The sequence below is a fragment of the Martes martes genome (assembly GCF_963455335.1).
Source record: "Martes martes genome assembly, chromosome: 5".
Classification (NCBI taxonomy): domain Eukaryota; kingdom Metazoa; phylum Chordata; class Mammalia; order Carnivora; family Mustelidae; genus Martes; species Martes martes.
In genome coordinates, this window is record NC_137892.1 from 131348887 (window position 1) to 131369438 (window position 20552).

Below are 20552 nucleotides of genomic sequence, written 5' to 3' on the forward strand. Positions count from 1 at the left end.
ATCTTTAAAAACAAGTGTTTTCAAAATGATGATTAAGCACAGAATTTAAAAGAAAAATTGTGTCTCACAGAGCGAAGGAAACTCCATTGCATGCATATTTTCTTCTATACTTTTACTGTCTGGTTTAGAGCAAAAAGGCTTATCCCAGTTCATTTTTTTTTTAGTGTTTAATGAACTTATAGTAGAATATGAATGAGCACTTTAAATTCCTGCACAGTTACCTTCATGTGCAGAGGCAAACCCCATTTATTATCCAAATGTCTGACTTTCCACAAGCCAAAAATGCTGGAAAAAAGTTGACAGCTCATTTGAAATGGAGCTAATGTTCCTCACATTTATGAGCTGCCTGTGAATATCTACATCTTTCCTAAGCCTTAAATGTCTGGATACTTATCCAAAATTGTAGTACAAATAATATTTCTTTATTATCCTTCAGAAAGAAGAGTAATACATGTGTATTAGTTCAAAGTGATTTTAATCTATCTTAACATTAATTCTGTGAACTCTGCAATGAAGAGTAATTCAGATGACATTTTTAGTATTACTGTTCCAACATTTGTTCACATTAAGAGTTGATATTTGCTTAATATAAGTAAGTAAAATATTAGCATTTCCCTCCCAGAATTTAAGTTCTTTTTCAATTTTCCAGTATGATGAGACATAAGATTTATGTTTATGTAATTTTAATACAGCTTTATCAGAGTCTAGAAGATAATGAACCTCATTTTGTCTCGTCTTTTTTTTTTTTTTTTAAGATTTTATTTGTTTATTTGACAGAGAGAGATCACAAGTAGACAGAGAGGCAGGCAGAGAGAGAAAGAGGGAAGCAGGCTCCCCGCTGAGCAGAGAGCCCGATGCGGGACTCGATCCCAGGACACTGAGATCACGACCCGAGCAGAAGGCAGCAGCTCAACCCACTGAGCCACCCAGGTGCCCTGTCTCAAGTCTTTTATGCAGAAATATCTTCATTTTTAATGGTGTATTGCAATGATTTCAGACTCATTTACATTTACCATGTGACCAGTGGTGTTGTTACTTGGTTTTGCCAATCAAAAATACTTAACTTTTCATCACTGGCATTCTTTTTTTTTTTTTTTTCCCCTCAGTGCCTGCTCCCTTTACCTGTGCCAGTCAGTCTGGATGACAAGTGACAACCTAGAACTAGGCCTTTAAAGTTAGTGAAAGAAAATGTACCTGCATCTTGGGAAGTCATCACTGACACTCTGACAAGAATTAATGAATATAAAATGTCAATGTTTTATAGAATCAGTTTAAAACCAAATATTTAATCAGTACAGAGTTGACACAAATAGAAAGTTTCAAGATACCTAAAAGGGAGTCAGGTCATCCACCAAATAATCGCCTTAAAGGCTCCCTGGCCTTAAAATCAGGTCAGTTGTGTTCTTTCTTTGAACGCTGTGTTCTAATTGGAACAATAAATCAAAGAAGACACTCAGAGTAGATTCCCATGTAAGGTGGACAACTGGACAGTGACTTTTTACTGCTGCTAACACGTGCATCCAATTACCATCTGAAAGATTCATAGTGCTGGCAGTAAAGCATTGCCTCATTTTATAGTTCACCTAATAATTCTTTAGCCTAAATCTGTCTACCTTTACCTATATCTAATCTGTCAGTACGTGTGTTATCATTAATGAGGAATTTTCAAATGTTTGGCATGCTTCCTACAGTGAATGATGACATGGAGCGATTAATGAACCATTTAATTAACCATAATAGAAGAGGCAAAGTATTGATTAAGTCAATATATCCCCAACTTCAGGTAACTGTCAACTAAATATAACCTAATAACTGCACCACGGCTATTACTTAATTATGAATAGTGTAGGTTAACTGCAACTCAATTCCAAATAGCAATGTTTAACTGCAAAATTGAGAACATTTTTAAAAGATCATTTTTCTATAATCATTATTTTCTTTCAAGCACCTGGTGTTAACATGCTTTACTGAAAAATGTACGTCTTGGTTTTCATCCTTAGCCTTGTTTGATGCCTTGCCCCTGTTTGAGGATAACCCAACATAATTCATAAAGTCTCTACAAGTCAAGGCTCATCAACTTCGAATAGTTCTGTCCTTTTTTTTTTTTTTTAAGATTTTATTTATTTATTTGACAGAGAGAAAGAGTGAGAGAGGGAACACAAGCGGGGGTGGGGGAGGGGTGGGAGAGGGAGAAGCAGGTTCATTGCAGAGCAGGGAGCCCGATGCGGGGCTCGATCCCAGGACCCTGGGATCATGACCTGAGCTGAAGGAAGACGCTTAATGACTGAGCCACCCAGGGGCCCTAATAGTTCTGTCTTGAGACATTTATACACCTGAAATATTAGCCATCTGTGGTAGCCCTGCCTCTGATACTTTTTCAGAAACCATGATGCCTTTTCAGTCCTTCATTATTTTCCTCCTCTTTTTCTTGTCCCCTCCTCCCACCCGACCTTTCCCTGGTTTCCAAACCCTTTCCATACCACTTAGGCCAGGGGAAGTCATCCATTATCATAGCTTAGCATGTCATATTTGGAGTCAGCAGCCTCAACCTTTTTGAATGTGCAACATCCAAGATAGATAGCTGATATTCTATGCATAAATTTCTTCAGCAATGTAAATTCCACATACCCCATCAGGAGTCTCTTCTCATGTTGAATCTTCAGTGAATTCTCTCTTATCCCAGCACTCAGGTCAATTTCTTAGAGCCTTGCCTTTAGTGAAATAGGCAAACCACAGAAAAGTACCTTCTGTGAATGAATGCTGACTGGTTATTAAATCATCCTTCTGCAGTTTGCCCCAGATTAAATATCCTGTTTCCAATTACTCTCTTTACAGGTTCCTTTTACCTTTCTTTTAACTTGTTTTAGTACATGTAACACTTACTAGCTACTTTATCAATTTCACCACCTTTCTGCCTTTGGACTCCTGTGAGAGAAAAGTAAAGATGATTTAGAGAATCAAATAACTATTTTTCTTCTATTTTAGTCAACATTTATTTCAAAGAAGGTGAATGCTAACCATAAAGGTCTTTACTGTTTCCAACTTCATGATTTCCCTTAAATTACAAAGCTTCTCTGTACATCCCTGCCAAATGTAGCTTTAAAAAATAAAACCTGTTTTCTTATTAATAATGGTTGTCAAAAAATGTAAAATACACATGCATATATACACTCCAACCTGACCAAATATAGAAATGCATATATCTTTGTTGGAAAATTATTAAGACACTGACAGGAGTTAGAATTTGAGTTAATAGAAACATGTGTGTTCGTATTTCTTTCAAGGAAGAGCCTTTTTGTACTGATGGCTGAATTAAATTTATTTTTATTATATACAGAATCTGACTATATATGTTAGATTGCTCTGTTACCATAGTAATTAAAAGTCAAGCTTCTTTTTACAATTGACTTAAAATTAAAAAAACACAATTGGCTTCAAATTATATAAATATATAGATGTAGATATATTTCCAAAGCCTAAATTTCTTTGATTTATTAATAGAATTATTAAAAGAAAAATTAATATTTTGTAACATGGGGAAAATGGTGACATATGATATTAATTTACAAACTATTTCTCATCTAAAGTAAGCTATATTTACAATGTTATTAATAACAGTAATTACCAATATAGTAAACCAAATTTCTAGGGCATTTTTTGGAACATCTCCATAGAAGGGTAGGATTCCATAAATATGAAAAAAAAAAAAAGTGCTAAGCATGTTGATCAGATTATGGAATAAAAACTTAATAAACAAAACTACAGAAGTGCTTTAAAGCTGAAGCAAGAGAGACAGTAAAGGACATATAATTAGAATGTTCGAAGCTGGAGGAAAAGCAGAAGAAGCCAGAGAGCATTTAGACACAGACTGTGGAAGGAGGAGGACATGCTTTTTGCTAGAGTGATGGAGACAAGGGTTTTGAACTCCCAGGAAAGAGATCAAGCTAATGAGTAGCACTGCAAAAGGGCTGACATGACAAGAAAGGTGTGAAGGAAATATAACCCAAGCACTGGCATTTGACGGCATGTTAAATTAACTGAAATGAGAACCTGTGATCTAAAAAGAATCCTACAGAAGTAATCACACCACGGTATCAAAGTAAGAAAGGCTAAGTCCAGAGTTCCTGCTAAAGAGGCAGTAGGAAAGAGGGATTAAAAGTGTGGGCTTTGATTAAAAGTGATTACAAGTATGGTCCTGGATTGAAAATGTGCTTTGAAGACATAGAAGTGGGTGTAGTTAAGGTTTTGAACTGCCAGACAACAGTGTATGACTTGGGCAAGTTGTTATCAGTAAAACAACAACATTAACAATACCTTCCTCTTTCCTATATGGTCACGATTAAATGAGATTATTCATTCATTCAGCAGAAATTGGGTGCCTGCTTTGTGTCAGATACTGTGTGACACGTACATACAGTACTGAAAAACGATGGTTTTGCTCTCATAGTCTAAAGACAGTGACTGAAAGAAAGAAAGAAAGAAAGATCAAGTAAACAAAGATGTGATGAAAAATTGGGGTAAATACTAGGAAGAAACAAGTAGTATACTCTAAAAGAAAACAATTGGGAACTATTCTAAACCTCAAAGGCATCTGAGGTGGGGGGGTAGGAAGAGGATGGCAAGTGACGCCTCCTCCAAGAAGTACAGAATCAGCGCACTGAGCCTAGGGTTTGGTGAGAAGTTTAGAGAAGTCAGACTTAATGAATGAACTAGTTTAATGGTGCCTGGTGCCTAAGAAGGCCTCATCAAATGGGTATTATATAAAGAAAATGTAAAGATGATGCTTCCCTTTGTTTTAAGGAAAAGGATCAGGAAAGCAACTAGCAGGTTATTTGCTGAAGAAGGAAGTAAAGACACTGGAACTGGAGAAAGGCAGGAATGAGGAATACACTTAGCATTTTTATTAAAGGGAAATATTTGAACATCTGAAATTACTTAAGATTTGCAATTGTAGTATTTGTAATGCTCTAAAGTTTGGGGGGGAAGAGCAAAGATCTGGTTTATAAAGAAACTAGTAACAGATATTTGAAAACTGAAGATAATTTGAGGAGAGAGTGAGAAGAGTTGAAAATTAAGAAGATAACACATGAGTTCAAGGACATATTGTAAAAGAACAAAGGAAAACAAACAGGGACGAAATGGGTAACTGTGGAGATTGGAGGAAAGGAGATTATTGCAGAAAAGGCAAAAAGAGAAAAGCGATTCTAGGTGAGATATTTCAAGACAAACTATGCTCTAAGTTATGATATGATTTTGAGCCAGGATTATCAGAGACGCCCAGCTCTCAGTAAGTTCTGTGGAAGGTTCTTGATTCTCATCCCATGACTGTGGCCTTTTTGGTCCATAGCCTCAAAGGGTTTACAGTCTAGACATAGATCCTCACAAGGGGTTGGAAGATAATATAAGACATTTATACTAACCACCAAAGAAGCAGGGCAGAAACGAAGTGGACAGCAACCCACGCAATGCATGAATGGCATGGGCAGGATGACACTGACGATAAGGACTCCAGCTAGACATCAACAGAAAGAGAGGAGCAAGAGTGTCCTAAAAGAGAGCACAGAACCTTGTGTGAAGTTTCCAGGAAATAACAGGTAGGCAAAGGAGGTGGAGCAGAGTTTACAGGCTGGGGCTACCTTATGAAACACTAAGGAAAATACACTAGAAAGTGCTGTCCTGTGGGGCGGGGGTATGGTATATAAATACCCTTGTATTTGAGAACTTCAATTTTCTGCTAAAATATTACACTAACAGAGTTTTCATTTAAAATTGGCCTTCGTGGTTTGTTTTACTTCTTGAAGTAAAGGAAAAACAAAGAGAAAGCAGAGAAATATCTTACAAGGCTGTATAAATTATAGTATAATACACGTAACCTAAACATACTGAAATTCTAGCTTGATCAGCAAAACAAACCAAAACTCAAAACTGATTTTATATTAGGGACACAAAATAGTTATTCTGATCCACCCCAAATGGCACTCATAAAAATTATGTTGCTTAAAAATTTTAAATAGTCTCTACTGCAGAAGTTCTTAAAATATACATAGCGCTGGGAAGGGTTTTATCATTTCTCAGCTGATTCCCAAAGGCTACTATTGAAGCCTCATCAGTACTTGCTCCCATTGTGTATTTCTTCTTGTCATTACTGTTCTAAATTAGCCCAGACTTACCTGGTTTAGGTGATTAGGAAAAGAAACAAAGTAGATACAGCTCCTTTTCTTGCAAAAGAATATACTTAAATATTTTTAAAACAAATGAGGCTTAAGACATGGACAGCAAATATGAAACTTACACCCAAGATGAAGCCCATGAGCTCTGGAGACCAACTTCTTGATACAGAATCGGGGTTCTAAAGCTCGGCAGCTTTGTGGTCTCGGAAAAATTACTATGTCATGATCTTTGCAACTATTAAGTGAAGATAATAACATCACCTACCTCATCAGTATTGGCAGGAGGAGTTTGTAAACTTACAACTGAGACTATAAATGTGAAATTCTCGATACAGGGCTTGGCATACTTTAAGAGCTCAGTATGTTAGCTCTCATTACCATTTTATGCTAGGACTGCTGTTTTTTTTTTAAATTATCTCATTTTCTGAAATGATCCCTAAGTCATGGCCTAATATAAGATGAGACAGAAAGCTGATTATCATACTATTATACTTTACTTTAGAGTTTATAAGGCAATTTTATGTGTTCATGAGTTGATTCTCAGAAAAATTCTATAAAATGAATAGTCATTGTTACTCCCTTACTATATTTAGAGGAGAAAACCGAGTCTGAAAGTTATGATGCCAGGCTCAAGTGCGATAGTTAGCATAAGTGAGTCAGGATTCAAACCTAGTCCAGGATCAGCAAAGAGACCTTCTGCCTTGGTGCTGGGACAGTCTCACCATGTACTTCTTGCCCTGGCATATTTTCAGTGGCACCCTATTCACTCTTGAAGGCCAGTTTGTTCTGTGTAAGGCACAAACCTACACAAGCTAGTTCCCTATTAAATACTTTAATTTCTTCACAATGTCCTTGAATAAGAACAAGATCTACATTCCTTAACAGGTCCTGTGAGGCCCTCAGTATTCCTTCCCTACTGATTCCCTACCCCATTTCTTACTATACTCCCCATTATAGACATACTGAGTAGATGTTAGTTCCAGAACATTCCTTGTCCCCTCATGTCCAGACCTTGTATATATAACTGGGTCTAGCTGGAGTGACATTTCTTCCCTTGCCCCTAGCACTTCTTCCTTTCAAAATCCTGTTAGATGTCATCTCTAGGAGACTTTCCTGAACACTCCCCAAACACTTTGTCTCTAGTATTTTAACACACTCTGACATGTGATTAGTTTACCCATCTAGTTTCCTGATACACAAAAAACATGTTGAGGGTAAGGACTATACATATTATACTCACCTTCACATGCAAGCCCTCAGTACAGAGTCTGGCATATAATGGGTCCTTTCTATATATTTACTGGGTAAAAATTGTTGTTTTTAACTGCTTATCCTTAATACAAATCACTTAGACTCCTCGGTTCTGTCACTTTGTCTGGAAAGCATGATTAATATACCGCCTACCCGAAAAAATGTGGTTTAAGTAAATTATCTTTTAAAATTACATTGGATTCTAAGTTCTACAATTCTAAGAACTCAGAAAATGTTAGGGCCATCATTACTTAACTGAATGTCAAGTACTCAAATTCACACAAACTTCTGGATGGAAATATTATGTAATCCTTGAATTGGACCCATATTTCTCCAGTTTTCCTAAAGTTACTATTGACTATGGTCAGTGGATAGAAATGATGACTTTATTATCTTTTAAAATTGATGCTGGCTGTGAGATACTTTTTGTTTCAGAGTTATAGTTGGATACTGGAATATTTGGTAGCAATTAAGAAATGAGCAATTCTTGGTAATTCATTTAGAGAAGAAGAATGTACTGCAAAGAGTGGGAGTAAAAGTGTATGGTTCATAGTCTTAGTCGTGTCAAAACATTTGCTGTGCAATCTTAGGCATGCCATTTACTTTAACCTGACCTCAGACACCTCATCTACAAAATGAGTGCAAAGAACTAAATTATTATTAAAATATTTTTACTCAATACACTCATTGCCTAGATTAAGGACCAGATTCTGCAAGCATACCAATATTAGGATATAACAACTATGATATCCTGAATAACAGCCATCCAAAGATACGAAATCTTAATCCCTGAAGCCTGTGAATGCTACTTTTTATGATAAAATTTTTGCAGGTGTGATTGAGTTAAGGCTTTGTAGATGAAGAGATAATCCTACATTATCCAGATGGGCCTTACATGCTGTCACTTGTTCTTATTATAAAAGACAGACAAAGGGAGATCAGACACACACAGAAGGCAGTTCAGTGATGGAAATAGAGAAAAAGAGACTTAAAGATGTGATGCTTTGGTTTTGAAGATGAATGAAGGAGATGTGAGCCAAGGAATGTTGCTGTAGAAGCTGGAAGAGGAGAGAGAGTCTCCCCCAAAGCCTATGGAAGGAGCTTGGCCAATCTGACACCTTCATTTGAGCCCAGTCAAGTGGATATTGGGATTTTGGCCTTCAGACTGTGAAAGAGTCAATTACTATTGCCTTAAGACACCAACTTTGTTGCTATTTGTTACAGCAGCCAAAGGAAACTAATATAGATTTGATATCTCAGAGTGGGGTACTGCTATCACAAATACCTAAAAGTGTGGAAGTGAGTTCAGAATTAGATAATGGGAATAGGCAGGAAGAATTTTGAGACGCATGATGTAGAAAGCCTTTTTTGTCTTAAACAGACTTCTGTAGAAATACAGGCATTAAAAGCACTCTGGCAAGGGTTCAGAAGGATGTAAAGAGCAGAGTAGAGAAAGCCTATGTTATCTTAAAGAATACATATCTCTTCAAAAACGGAATATTGGTAGAAATATGAATATTAAAAGTGATTCTGATGACAGCTAGAGGAAATAAGGATCATGTTGCTGGAAACTGGAGGAAAGACAATCCTTGTCATAATAGGGGCAGACACTTAGCTGAGCTGTGTATTACAGTCGTGTGGCAGCAGAACTTGTCTGTGGTGAACTTGCAAATGTAACTGTGAGGAATTCCAAGAAAAGTGTTGAAGATGCAGCCTGATTTCTTGCTGCTTTTAGTAAAATGTGAGAGAAAAGAGATAAAGTGAAGAAAGAACTATTAAGCAAAACAGAACCAGAACTTGGTGATTTGGGAAATCCTCAGCCTATCCAGTTAGGAGCTACATTGGTAAGGAAGTGTGCTCTACAGAAAAGGCCCAGGGTTGGGGGCAGGGTTGGAGAGCCTTAATCTAGTGCTGGAGAGATTAGCAATGTGACTGATAGGCTCCCTCAACCATTTCAACAGAAGCTAGGAATAGAGATTATAAAAGGAGGATCTGAGGAAGACCCTCCGACTACCAACATGGATGCCTATGACATACATAGGAGACCCACAAGGTTTTGAGAATGTTGTATCAGCAGAAACACTGCCAGCTTAGACTGAAAGAGACAGAGCTGTCAGATTCCCACAACTGTACAGGCAGGAAACAGGCCAATAAAACTATTTGGCTACAAACACATGGTAGCTTTAAAGAAAAAAAAAAAGAAAGAAAGAAAAGGAAGGAAGGAAGGATCACCAGGATCACCACGAGGCCAGAGCCTTAGGCACAGAAGGCAGAACCACAGGTGTAGAGGCAGATACCCTGACCATTGGCCCAGAGGTAAGACTCATAAGCTATGGATGACTATTCTAAGGCACTAAAATCTACAGGAATTTGCACTACTAGATTTTGAAATTGGTTGGGACTGGTAACACTTTTCTTCCTTCCACTTTCCTTTTTTTGTAATGGAAATGTCTATAACTGCCATTCTATGCCTGTCCCACCATTGTATTTTGGGAAGAGATACTTTATTTTCTGATTTTACAGATCCAGAGATATAGAGGAATTTTGCCCCAGGATGGAGCAGTGTCTTACCCACAACTGATTTAGATTCTGTAGATGATGAGACTTAGGATTTCTTAACTGATGATATTTAAATGAGATTTTGGAGTGGAGTTTATGTTGTGTATAAACTGTGGGGGATGTTGGGATAGGACGAATGTAGTTTACATGAGAGACGGATGTGAATTGTGTGGGTCCAGAAGGTGGTATAGTATGCTGAATAATGGTCATCCAAAGATATTGGGTCTTAAATCCTTGAACATCTGGACGTTATCACATATAGTGTTTTTGCAGCTGTGATTAAATCAATGATTTTGAGGTGAGGACATTATCCTAAATTATCCAAGCAGGCCCTAAACACCATCACAAATGTCTTTACAAAATAGAGGCAGAGGGAGATTGGACATACACACACAGAGGGTAGAGGACGATTGATGATGGAAGCAGAGAGAAGATTTGAAGATGCTGTACTACTGGCTCTGAGGACAAAGGAAGGGCCATGAGCCAAGGAATGTGGCTCAAGAACCTGGAAGAGACGATGTATGGTTTCTCCCCTAGAGAGCCTTCAGAAGGAATGTCACCCTGCCATCGTTTTTATTTCAGCCCAGTAAAACTGATATTGGACTCCTGAAGTTCTGGTCCCCAGAACTGTCAGAAAATAAACTTCTGTTGTTTTAAGCCACCAACTTTGTGGTCATTTGTTATAGCAGCCCTGAGAAACTAATACAGTCACCTGTTATCATTTTATGTGGCCCAAATTAAGGACAATTTGACAAAAACAGTATCTTATCATGGACAGTACTAAGCATGAATTCAGATGTAAATGCGAACACTTTATCCACCTCTTAATTGTCTAAGTAAGTGTCTAGATTCTTCATCCGATCAATGAAGAGTAAAATAATTTCTGTAAAAATATCTAGCCAACTATCAAGCTTATAACAGAACCTCAAATTTTAGTTGAATCTAAATTGACAATGAGTTTAAATGACCATATATCTTAAAACATTGTTTAAAAAATACAGTTTATCTGCACAAAGTAGCTTGATTGCTGGTCACTACCAGGGCCAAAGAAGGGCTTTGATTGTTTGATGCAGAACTGTGGCCTGACTTTTCCACTGGGTTATAAATTCAGTGTGGATTAAAGAGTATCTGTTATCTTTCTCTTCAGTGGTCTAAGAGCCACACTCCTGAACCACATGCTAAGCCCATGGGAACCTTTTCCAACTTAAAGATGCCCTTTTAGAGTTAAAGGTGACAGAAGATCTATTTAATAAATGGATAATATAGGGGCACCTGGGTGGCTCAGTGGGGTAAAGCCTCTGCCTTCAGCTCGGGTCATGATCCCGGGGTCCTGGGATCAAGCCCCACATCGGGCTCTCTGCTCAGCGGGGAGCCTGCTTTCTCCTCTCTCTCTGCCTGCCTCTCTGCCTACTTGTGAGCTCTGTCTGTCAAATAAATAAATAAAATCTTAGAAAAAAAAATAAATGGATAATATAATTAAAAGGTCAACAAGTGGTACTTTCCAAAGTATTTCAATGTCTCTCAATATGTTGAAGCCACATTTGGTCTCTTTGAAACTATACCCTGCATCCTCTATCCTCTGTCACTGTGGATAAAATTCAGTAACATCCCACTTTAAGCTTTTCACATCACAAAAATGTTTCCATTATGGTACAACTGTCCTAAAATTTATTATCATGACTGTTTATATTACTTAAAATTTAAAAGCTGGAAAAAAGCATGGTTCTAAAACTGGCATTTCCTCTTACAGAAAATTAGTTCCTCTCACAGCAGTAGGGGCTATGAAGTTGCAGACAGCAGATATGTGTTTTGTTGTCATGTCTTAGGGTAATGGGGCTTTTTTTCCAAGCTTAGGCTGATGATGACACCTCCTAAGTTGGAGTTTGATGGCACTCACTCCTTTTTCTCCTTCACACTCAGAGTTAACAGAGTGTTGGGGCTATAGTAATTTGAGAAGAGACGGAATGGTGGTGATATTGGGAAAGGTGGGTGCAATTAGGAATAGGGCTGTCATACAAGGGACCTGGGTAAAAGATCTGATCCACAATTATCTTCAGCACAATGAGCATGCTAGGCATGAGGATCAATCTTCCCATCCCTCGTGGCATGTGAAGATTTTTACTTCTAGTTTCTGGGACTGCGCAAATAGCATAGGTCCCTACAAATCTACAGGAAGCTTTCAAAACACACTTAGCAATACAATAGCAGTTGTCAGCTCTGACTGGAGAGGCAGTCCCTACTGATTTCTCTTAATAAAAATAAGATTCCTTCTAATAAGTACATAGAAAAGACATGTGGAGCAAAAAGAGCAAGAGAGGCCAGATTTGCAATAGCTAGTATTAAAAAGCAAGAATTTTCACAGTTGGGCCTCTGGATCACATGATCAGAATGAACTAGGGTGTCGGCTCAAAATGCAAATGGCAGGAGTCCTCTTCTGCAAGGACCGCACAGGGGAAGGGGAAACTGGTAAGAGGTACACACCCAGGAATCTGAACTTTAATAAACACCTCAAGTGATTCTTAATACCAACAAACCTCTAAGAAAAAGTCAAAGGATGACACTAAGTTAGGTGTGGAGGTGAGGAGATAAAAGGCTGAAGGTGTCTCGAGCTTGGAATAATCTAAAAAACTTGGCAGAATGAGTTTCGTACACATAATGCATGTTTGCATATTTTCTATTTTTCCACATATTCTGGGAATGGGGAAAGTGCCAGTATATTTTGTAAAGAGAAAGTAATTTTAAAAGTGAGTTAAAACATATGCTGGAATGTAAACACTCTCTAGTTGGTGGAAGTTACTGATAAACGAGGTGAGGTCAGTTCTCAGCTCACTGTGTGAAGGTCCGAGGCACGTGGGTCAAGTCTGGGGTGAAGGAAGAGATGATGCGACACCTGTGTGAAGCCGGCTGTCTTCTCCCCGTGTCGGAGTGCCCTGCCACTGCTATTTATGAGCAAGAGCTGGGGATGCTACCTCAAATGACAGTGGTGTAAACAAACTTTCAGTGATTCAGGGCTCCTCCCCACTTGTTTTGTTATTATTATTATTTTGAAGCCACAGGAATCTGTGTACAAGCACCCCTAATCCCAAGAGTGTTAGCAGGAACGGAAACCTCCAAGTGATCACTTGACTTTGCTGCACAGTTTCCAAAGCTAGAATCCTGAAGCTAGAATACTGATGATAGTCTAGAGTTGCCCGAAAATGATCTTTCAAACCCCAGCAGCTCTTTAATGACTTAGGCATTATTGAGAGGAATTCCTCTCTGTTGTGAGGCTCTCTTTCCTTCAGTTGTGGAAATTACCTCAGCACCAGTTCCCATATATGACCCTTTTTTCAGGTGATTCCGACTGGCAGGCACTACAGTGAAGGCTGTGTGATATACCCACCTTGCGTGTTCCATCAGTATGCAAATGATGGCTTCCCTTCTGGTTCAGTGACATTTCTTTATTCCTACAAAAGACATCTTGGACCAGATTTACAGCTCAAATAACTTACAGAATGTCTCTTGCAAAGTCACAGGGAATATGAATCTGGAAATATTAATAAAAAATCAACAATTAGCACACCCTTTGATGTATCTTTTTTCCCATGTTTATTTCTTCTTACATATTTTTTCTTTGTACTGAAAGCTTCAAAGTCATTTAATAAGATGAGCCAGAATATGTCCATCTGAGTTGAGCTGTATGTAATCATAATTCATTAATCTGAGATGGCTACTGTACTGACCAACCTCAAGTAGTGTGGTTGGGTTTTTCACAGTCCAAAAAGACTTCATGGGGTTTTAAATTATTTGTTATAGCCTGCTGTTCCCTCTGAGGTATCTGGCCAAAGATGTTTTTGCCCTACTGTCCTGTGTTCCAAAGAAGGCATCAAATTTTTTCAACTTTTAAAAAAATCTCATATTGAACACTGCTGATTTTATTCACCAGAAATATGCCATCCATAAACTGTTATATTATTTTCCCTTTTGATGACACGGATTATAGAATAAAAGCATCCTGTTCTGGACCCCCCTACTACTCCATGGTCTTATTCAGTGACTGACACTTAAACGGAATTAAAGTTTTCAACTAGTAATAGTAACCCTTTGTCCTATAGTAAAACTAGAAAAAAACTAGAAAAAAAAAACTTAGAAAAAGCTGTATTCTTAAATTCATTCTTATTTTACCTTAAACATAATAAACATTCAGTAATACTCTTATAATCTCTTAGATTAACTGCATGGAAAATCCCTGTTTTTCCATGTTGATCACTGAAAATGTTTGGAGGCACTTCAGTTTTAATCAACATATAAGTTCTTCATGTCCAAATTGATAAACCGATTGTTTATCATTTTGGATATCAACAGAACCCACTGAATACACAGGTAAAGTTTTATTTAAAAAACAATATAACAGCGATTTTATTAGGCAACATTGAATGATTGGCGTAAACTGGGGGAACAGTCTTAACTACTGATACCTAAGCTCCAGAGTTGTAGAGATTGTTTCAATTCTGTTTTTAGAATGGGATAAAAGAATAACAACTAATGGCATGCCATTAGTTGTTTAGTTAGTCCTATGCTTAGTTAGTCCTAAATACTTCACATGTGTACTCATTTAATTTTCGAACAACCCTACGGTGTGGATACTAGTAGTGTTATCCCAGCTTGCAGATGGGGAAATCTAAAGGTGCCAGGAGGCTGAGTAATTTCACTGCAGTCTTAACGGCTGATAAGAGGTGGAGCTGGGACTCGAACCCAGGTAGAGTGGCCCCAGTGAGCATGCGCTTAATCAGTATGCTACAGCGCCCTTCCACAGGATACAACTTACAACCGGTCAGATTTGAAATCGTTTAGTCAAGCAGAGGCAAACTGTCAGTATGGGACATTAGGAAATTAAAACTGATAGCTGGAGTTTTATGCAGTGTTCTATGCTTTCTTGACCCAATTTTGCCTACTAAAGACCAAAGAAGATTTCTTCTTGCTATCTACCAATTTGTACCTGCCGCTTCAAAAGGCTAATAACGTTTGTCTTGATACTCACGATGACTAAAACAGAAACAGGGCAAAAAAAAAAAAGTACTTTTCTGGCAATAAACTTTTTAAAGAATGATAAACTGGAAATGTTTTAAAAAAACAAAGTTTTATAGTACAAATTTATTTTTCTATCAGTTCTTTCAGCTCTAAATTCTTTATGTCATTTATGTACGATCAAAGATGATACTTTTGACCTAATCGCCTATGAGGAAAAAATATTGTGTTTTCATGCAATTTGGGAAGTACTTAACTTGAAGCCAAACTTCCCAAAGATATATTCTTTCACTAAGAAAGCATAATTTTAAGAGTTCACTTTTCCCTTTTTATTTAATGTCCCCATAGTTTCCAAGTTCAAGACTCGAAGTTTTCTCTTTATTAAACAAAGTCATTCATATTAAACCCCTATACCTACATGTAGCCATTTTTAAATCCAAAGGAGAACTTAAAAATGATCCAAATATTGAATCAAATAAAAGATTTACTCCCCTGTCTTAACAAATGTCTTTCTTAATGAATTTCAACCAAACTAACCTAGACTCGGCTTTTGGCATACCTCATGCAAATGGTAGATGTGCTTTCTGCTTTTGAAGGCGAATTGATATTCACAAATCATATGTCACAAGCCACTAAAAGTGTCAGAACCCCACAGCAGGCCCTTGGTGGCTTGTTAATCTCTCCTGTTTAAAGGAAACAGACTAATTCACTTAAATCTAATGAAAGCCATGCCTGCTCTAGCCCGGTCCCTCAGAGTGTCAGCCCATGCAAGTCCTGCCTTCTTTCTTCACCTCCTTCTTTCCTGGCTCCGACAATTAAACATGAAACTAAGAAGCAAGGATCTCCTTAATGTTGCCATGTCTGAGTTATTTCAGATGTCACATATGTACAAAATACTGAATTTTTTTTTCTCATTGAAAATACATACAAGAAGGTACCCCCACCCACCTTTCACCATTGTTCTCCACAAAGCTTAAAAGATAAACCAGGATGCTAAATAGAGGGACCAGATGTATATATAACCTTTTGCCCTCATTATCCTAGTTGGCTTCCATTAGGGGAAGAAGGAAAAAATAAAATAGTATGAAATAGGAAATAATTGATACAGAGGTGTGAGAATGAACTTTTACAGTGGATTGGCTAAAATCTGGAAATCTGATCTGAATGATGGAAGAGTTGTTTACAAAAGTACCAAACCATAGGTGATTGGTATGTTGATAGAAGGAAAGGAAAGAATTTCTCTTAATTCTACGCACCCAGAAATTGTCCAACTGTGGTCAATCATGCCTAAGCTACGTTATTTTTCAAGATTTCCCTTTTTTACATTTTTTTTTATACTTTGTAAGAAGAGTCAAATATTCTCTGACTCTTTTTGCCCAAATCCACACAACCCTCACTCTTTTGGCTAAGAATTATGCCTGTAGTTAGCCTCCCCCTTCCAATGTTGGGTATTTTTCTCTTTTAATAGCATTATCTATAGGTGGTTCTCCATGCTGAAACTAACTGAAACCCATGGTAAGGTGAGAATTTTCTATCAAGTACCTTAGTGGCAAAGGAAGAGATCTGGGACAGGGATGAAAACAGATCTTTACTTTTAACATATGTCCTAATCAAGCTTAAAGTCATAAGAGTGAAAATCTGGAGTTAGGACATTTAAAGGGAAAAACAATTTTCATTGCAAGCATACTGTACATGTTAGTCATGGCTCAGTGGAGTAGAAATTTTATGGAGCAAGAAGGGGGAGGTGCAAGAAGAAGGTTTTGAGTTTCCTTCCAAATGTATTTTTAAAAAAGCATTACAGAATCAGGATTTATGGAAAAAAAAGGGGGGGGGAGACAATAATGAAAAGGAAGCTTTTTCTTTGGCAAATTACCTGAGAACAGAATTGACCAATGGTCAAGGGGCATGAAGAGACCAAAAGAAGACAATTAACTGAAGGGCTCTCAATGTGGCAATGTCTGGAATCCCACAAGACAACCTGCCAGAGACTGCTGACGCTAATCGTGGGGCATAAAGTCTGAGTGGAGACTGCAGGAAGGGAAGGAGCTTTCAGAGGTCATTTAGGTCACCTCCCCTGTCTCTCCACAAACCATATTCTTTGTCATTTTAGATATCTTAAATCCACACTGATATTTAAACATCATCCTAATTGGAAAATCAATAGTTCTCACTAATAGCCAATTCTAGTTTTGAATATAATATCTGGAGAGAGAGAGATATATATATATATACACACACACACACACACACACACATATACATATGTGTGTGTGTATATATATCTCCAGATATATATATACATATGTGTGTGTATATATATATCTCCAGATATATATATACATATGTGTGTGTGTGTGTATATATATATATATTCACACACAGACATCTGAGAGAATCAGAGGGTTAAGTTAAAATTTTTCATATATATAAAATATATATAATATATATATAATATAAATATATATAATATATAATATATATATTTATATTATATATAAATATAAAATATAATTCTATATTTATATATATATGAAAAATTTTAACTTAACCCTCTGATTCTCTCACCTTAATTCATTTTGTCTTGGTTTCTCCTGAGAAATAACTGAGTCTAAGTAAGCTAATTAAAATCCTTACATTTTCCATTTATTTCTCTTTCGATTCTTTTGTTAATGCCTTAGCAGTTTTCATTGTACAGGTCATTCATTTTCTTTGTTAAATGTATTCCTAAGTATTCTATTGGTTTGATGCTGTCATTAATGGGATTGTTCTCCTTATTTCTTTTTCAAATAATTGGTTGTTAGTGTGTAGAAACACAACTGCTTATGTTGATTTTGTATCCTGCAACTTTACTTTTTCCACATGAAAACCATCTATAGAAAACCATCCACAGAGTATACGGTGTCATAATTCTACCTTGACTTCCTTAAATCAAAAGGATTGACATAATGGTTGAATTCATTTGGATACTTTCTGTGGCTTAGAGGACACTTTCACATAGATGATCTTATTTGATTTTCACAACAGCTCGTTTAACCAGGCAGAGTAGGTGATAATATCTTCATTATATGTATGAAAAAACTAATCATATTGCACTTAAACTAGGATTCTCTTTCTGATTTCTAATTAATAATCTTTCTGCTGCACTATTCTATTTCTCCTAGATAAGGCCTTCTTAGCCACAGCACTGTTGACATTTTGGGTCAGATAATCTTTTGTGGGAAGCTGTCCTGTGCCTTGTAGGATGGTTAGCAATGCCCATGGTCTCTCTTCACTGAATGCCAGCAATAGTCCTGTCCCAGGAGTAACAACAAAAAATTGCATTGTCACAGGCCGTGGGCTGAGAGATTAACCACCAGATTGTATCTGGAAAATAACAGTATTCAATTCCTATAAGGTATCCTGAAATTTCCTAAATGTAAGATGTGTATTTTCCTGTTACTATACATGGGATTGCTGAGTTGTCACCTCTCTGATCACAAGGATGTCTGTTCACTCACAGAGGACAGAATCTACCACCTTCCCTTTATCCTTCTAAGGCCTTTAGTTTCCCATCATAAGGTCATTTTCCATCTTTACTTTAGAAAGAGTCACAGTAAGAAATGTTCTTTTTCTTTTTTCCTCTTAAAAGTTTAAATTCCAAAAGAAGAAAATGTACCTTAGATAAATAAGCTTAGAAATCTCTTAGCCACCTAATCCCTGGTCTATAGCCAAGATCTGAGTCTTAAAGTCTTCTTTATTATTTATTTATTTTGTCTCATTTTTAAATTCTTCTTTATTTTTTTATAGTATTCTCTGAAGCCGAGAGCTTCTGAAATATATAGTGAATTTTACAATGAGATTCAAGAAATCATGTTTATTACCAGTCAAGTTGTTGCCTCACTACCATGTGATCCAGGGCTATCTTATTTGTGTAGCTGGGGGTACATGAAAGAGCTGGAGAGAAAAATTTTGGAAGAGACATTTATCTGGGGAAACCAAGAAAATAACTGACGAGAACAAAAAGAACGACTAAGATTTCCCATAGACCGAAAGTGTATGCAAAATTATGAGTGATTACAAGTAGATATGTAGACAGTGATATTCTATTTTCTAATTTAGTAAATTTCTTAATGTCATAGAATATATACCAAGTGGCTAAAAATTATTTTCTTCATGTGGTAAAGAGGGTTTCATTAACCAGTGAAGAAAGATATTTTCAGTGACCTTACTGGAAAGTCACATTTAAAGTGGACAAATCCTTCACATTTTATTTTCACTTTTCAAAAAACATAACTTCTTTGGTGCTTCTTGGGTGTCTGAGATAATTTGTTTCAAAGCTCATACTCTGAAATTTGCTTGGTTCAAATTCTTACGGAAGATTTATAGCAGTCAAGCTTTACTTGAAATGTCTTTAAACCTTACAGCCTATAGATTTTTTAATTGCTATTGATTCCAAGAATACTTAATGGCTGAATCTTGCTGGTTCTCTCATAATTTTCTTTCCTTATGAAAGCTTAAATATTTAATTCATTACTACTATTAAGTTTCCTGGTAACATTCACAATTAGCTATTAAAAGAGAATTATGTTTAACTGAGATTCAATAGTTATTCCAATGCAAGTTTTTACTTAAAGAGCCATATTTTTTCTATTACAAGCTGAAAACTATAGTAATGGTGCATTAAATGATAGGCATTTAGAGGTCTGAAGCAAGTGAACAGATTTTTTAACTAACATGTCATTTTTAGGTAAATTATCTTTTTCTCTTGTTTCTCCCCCAGCTGAACTCCAGGAAAATTGATATTGTTGTGGAAAACTGGACAAGTTACAGAGCATACTTACTCAGGAGTTTATTCATTATTTAGCAAATACTGAGTACCCACTACATTCTAGGCCCTGTGAACTATTTTGGGGACAACAAAATTAAGTCATTGCTGTCTCCCAAATGGAGCTCACAGTCTAGAACCAGAGACAGACACAGACATAATTATACAGTACATTAAGAACAAAAGAACAGTGTAGTGAAGGCACAAAAAGAGAGAAGAGTTAAGCCTGCCTTGGTCTGAATGTCTTGGGCAGGAACACACAGAGATGCGTGATGGGAATTCATGTTTCTCCAGGAAAGAATCTCTTCAGCAGAGAAGACAGGATATACAGAATATCTCTAAGAGGTTAGGGAAATTGTGAATAGAGGGAAAGTAGCACATACAAGGCAAAGAGGAATATAATGCAGATTTGTTCTCTTAGCACATAGCACATTTTTACTCTAGGATCTCTCTATATGGGAGAGAGATTATGACAAAATGGATATAGAACCAGCTGCTGTGAATGTTAATATTGTCAAATATGAGGAAATATTAGAATAGTTGCTATGTTATATGCTGGGTTATAGGAGCTTCACATATGTGTTGGTTAATTCTATCAAAAATAGTATGGAACAGAATTTTTTTTCATTTTTCAGAAGAATTAAAAGATAATTTATTGAAGTTGATAAGGACGGTGAATAGCAAGGCCCTGATGCCACGTTAGTCTGCTGAGACCCAACCATTATGGAATACTGTCCCTTTGCTATATGTGCTCTGTGGCT

General features: G+C 36.8%; 2 protein-coding genes across 6 annotated transcripts in view; one reads left to right on the plus strand and one right to left on the minus strand.

Moving 5' to 3' along the window:
- MRPS30 (mitochondrial ribosomal protein S30) overlaps positions 1-20552 on the minus strand; it is a 735966-nt gene that overhangs the window by 320136 nt on the left and 395278 nt on the right. For 3 of the 5 annotated variants that reach the window (XM_080804120.1, XM_080804118.1, XM_080804121.1), the window contains one exon: positions 13363-13506. The exons of the other annotated variants lie outside the window; for them this stretch is intronic. The gene's annotated coding sequence lies outside the window, so the exon portion shown is untranslated. The remainder of the gene's footprint in view (positions 1-13362; positions 13507-20552) is intronic. 5 annotated transcript variants of the gene reach the window in all.
- The window catches only part of FGF10 (fibroblast growth factor 10), a gene marked incomplete at both ends in the record, with an annotated part of 79562 nt that overhangs the window by 5155 nt on the left and 53855 nt on the right, over positions 1-20552 (plus strand). The window lies entirely within an intron of this gene.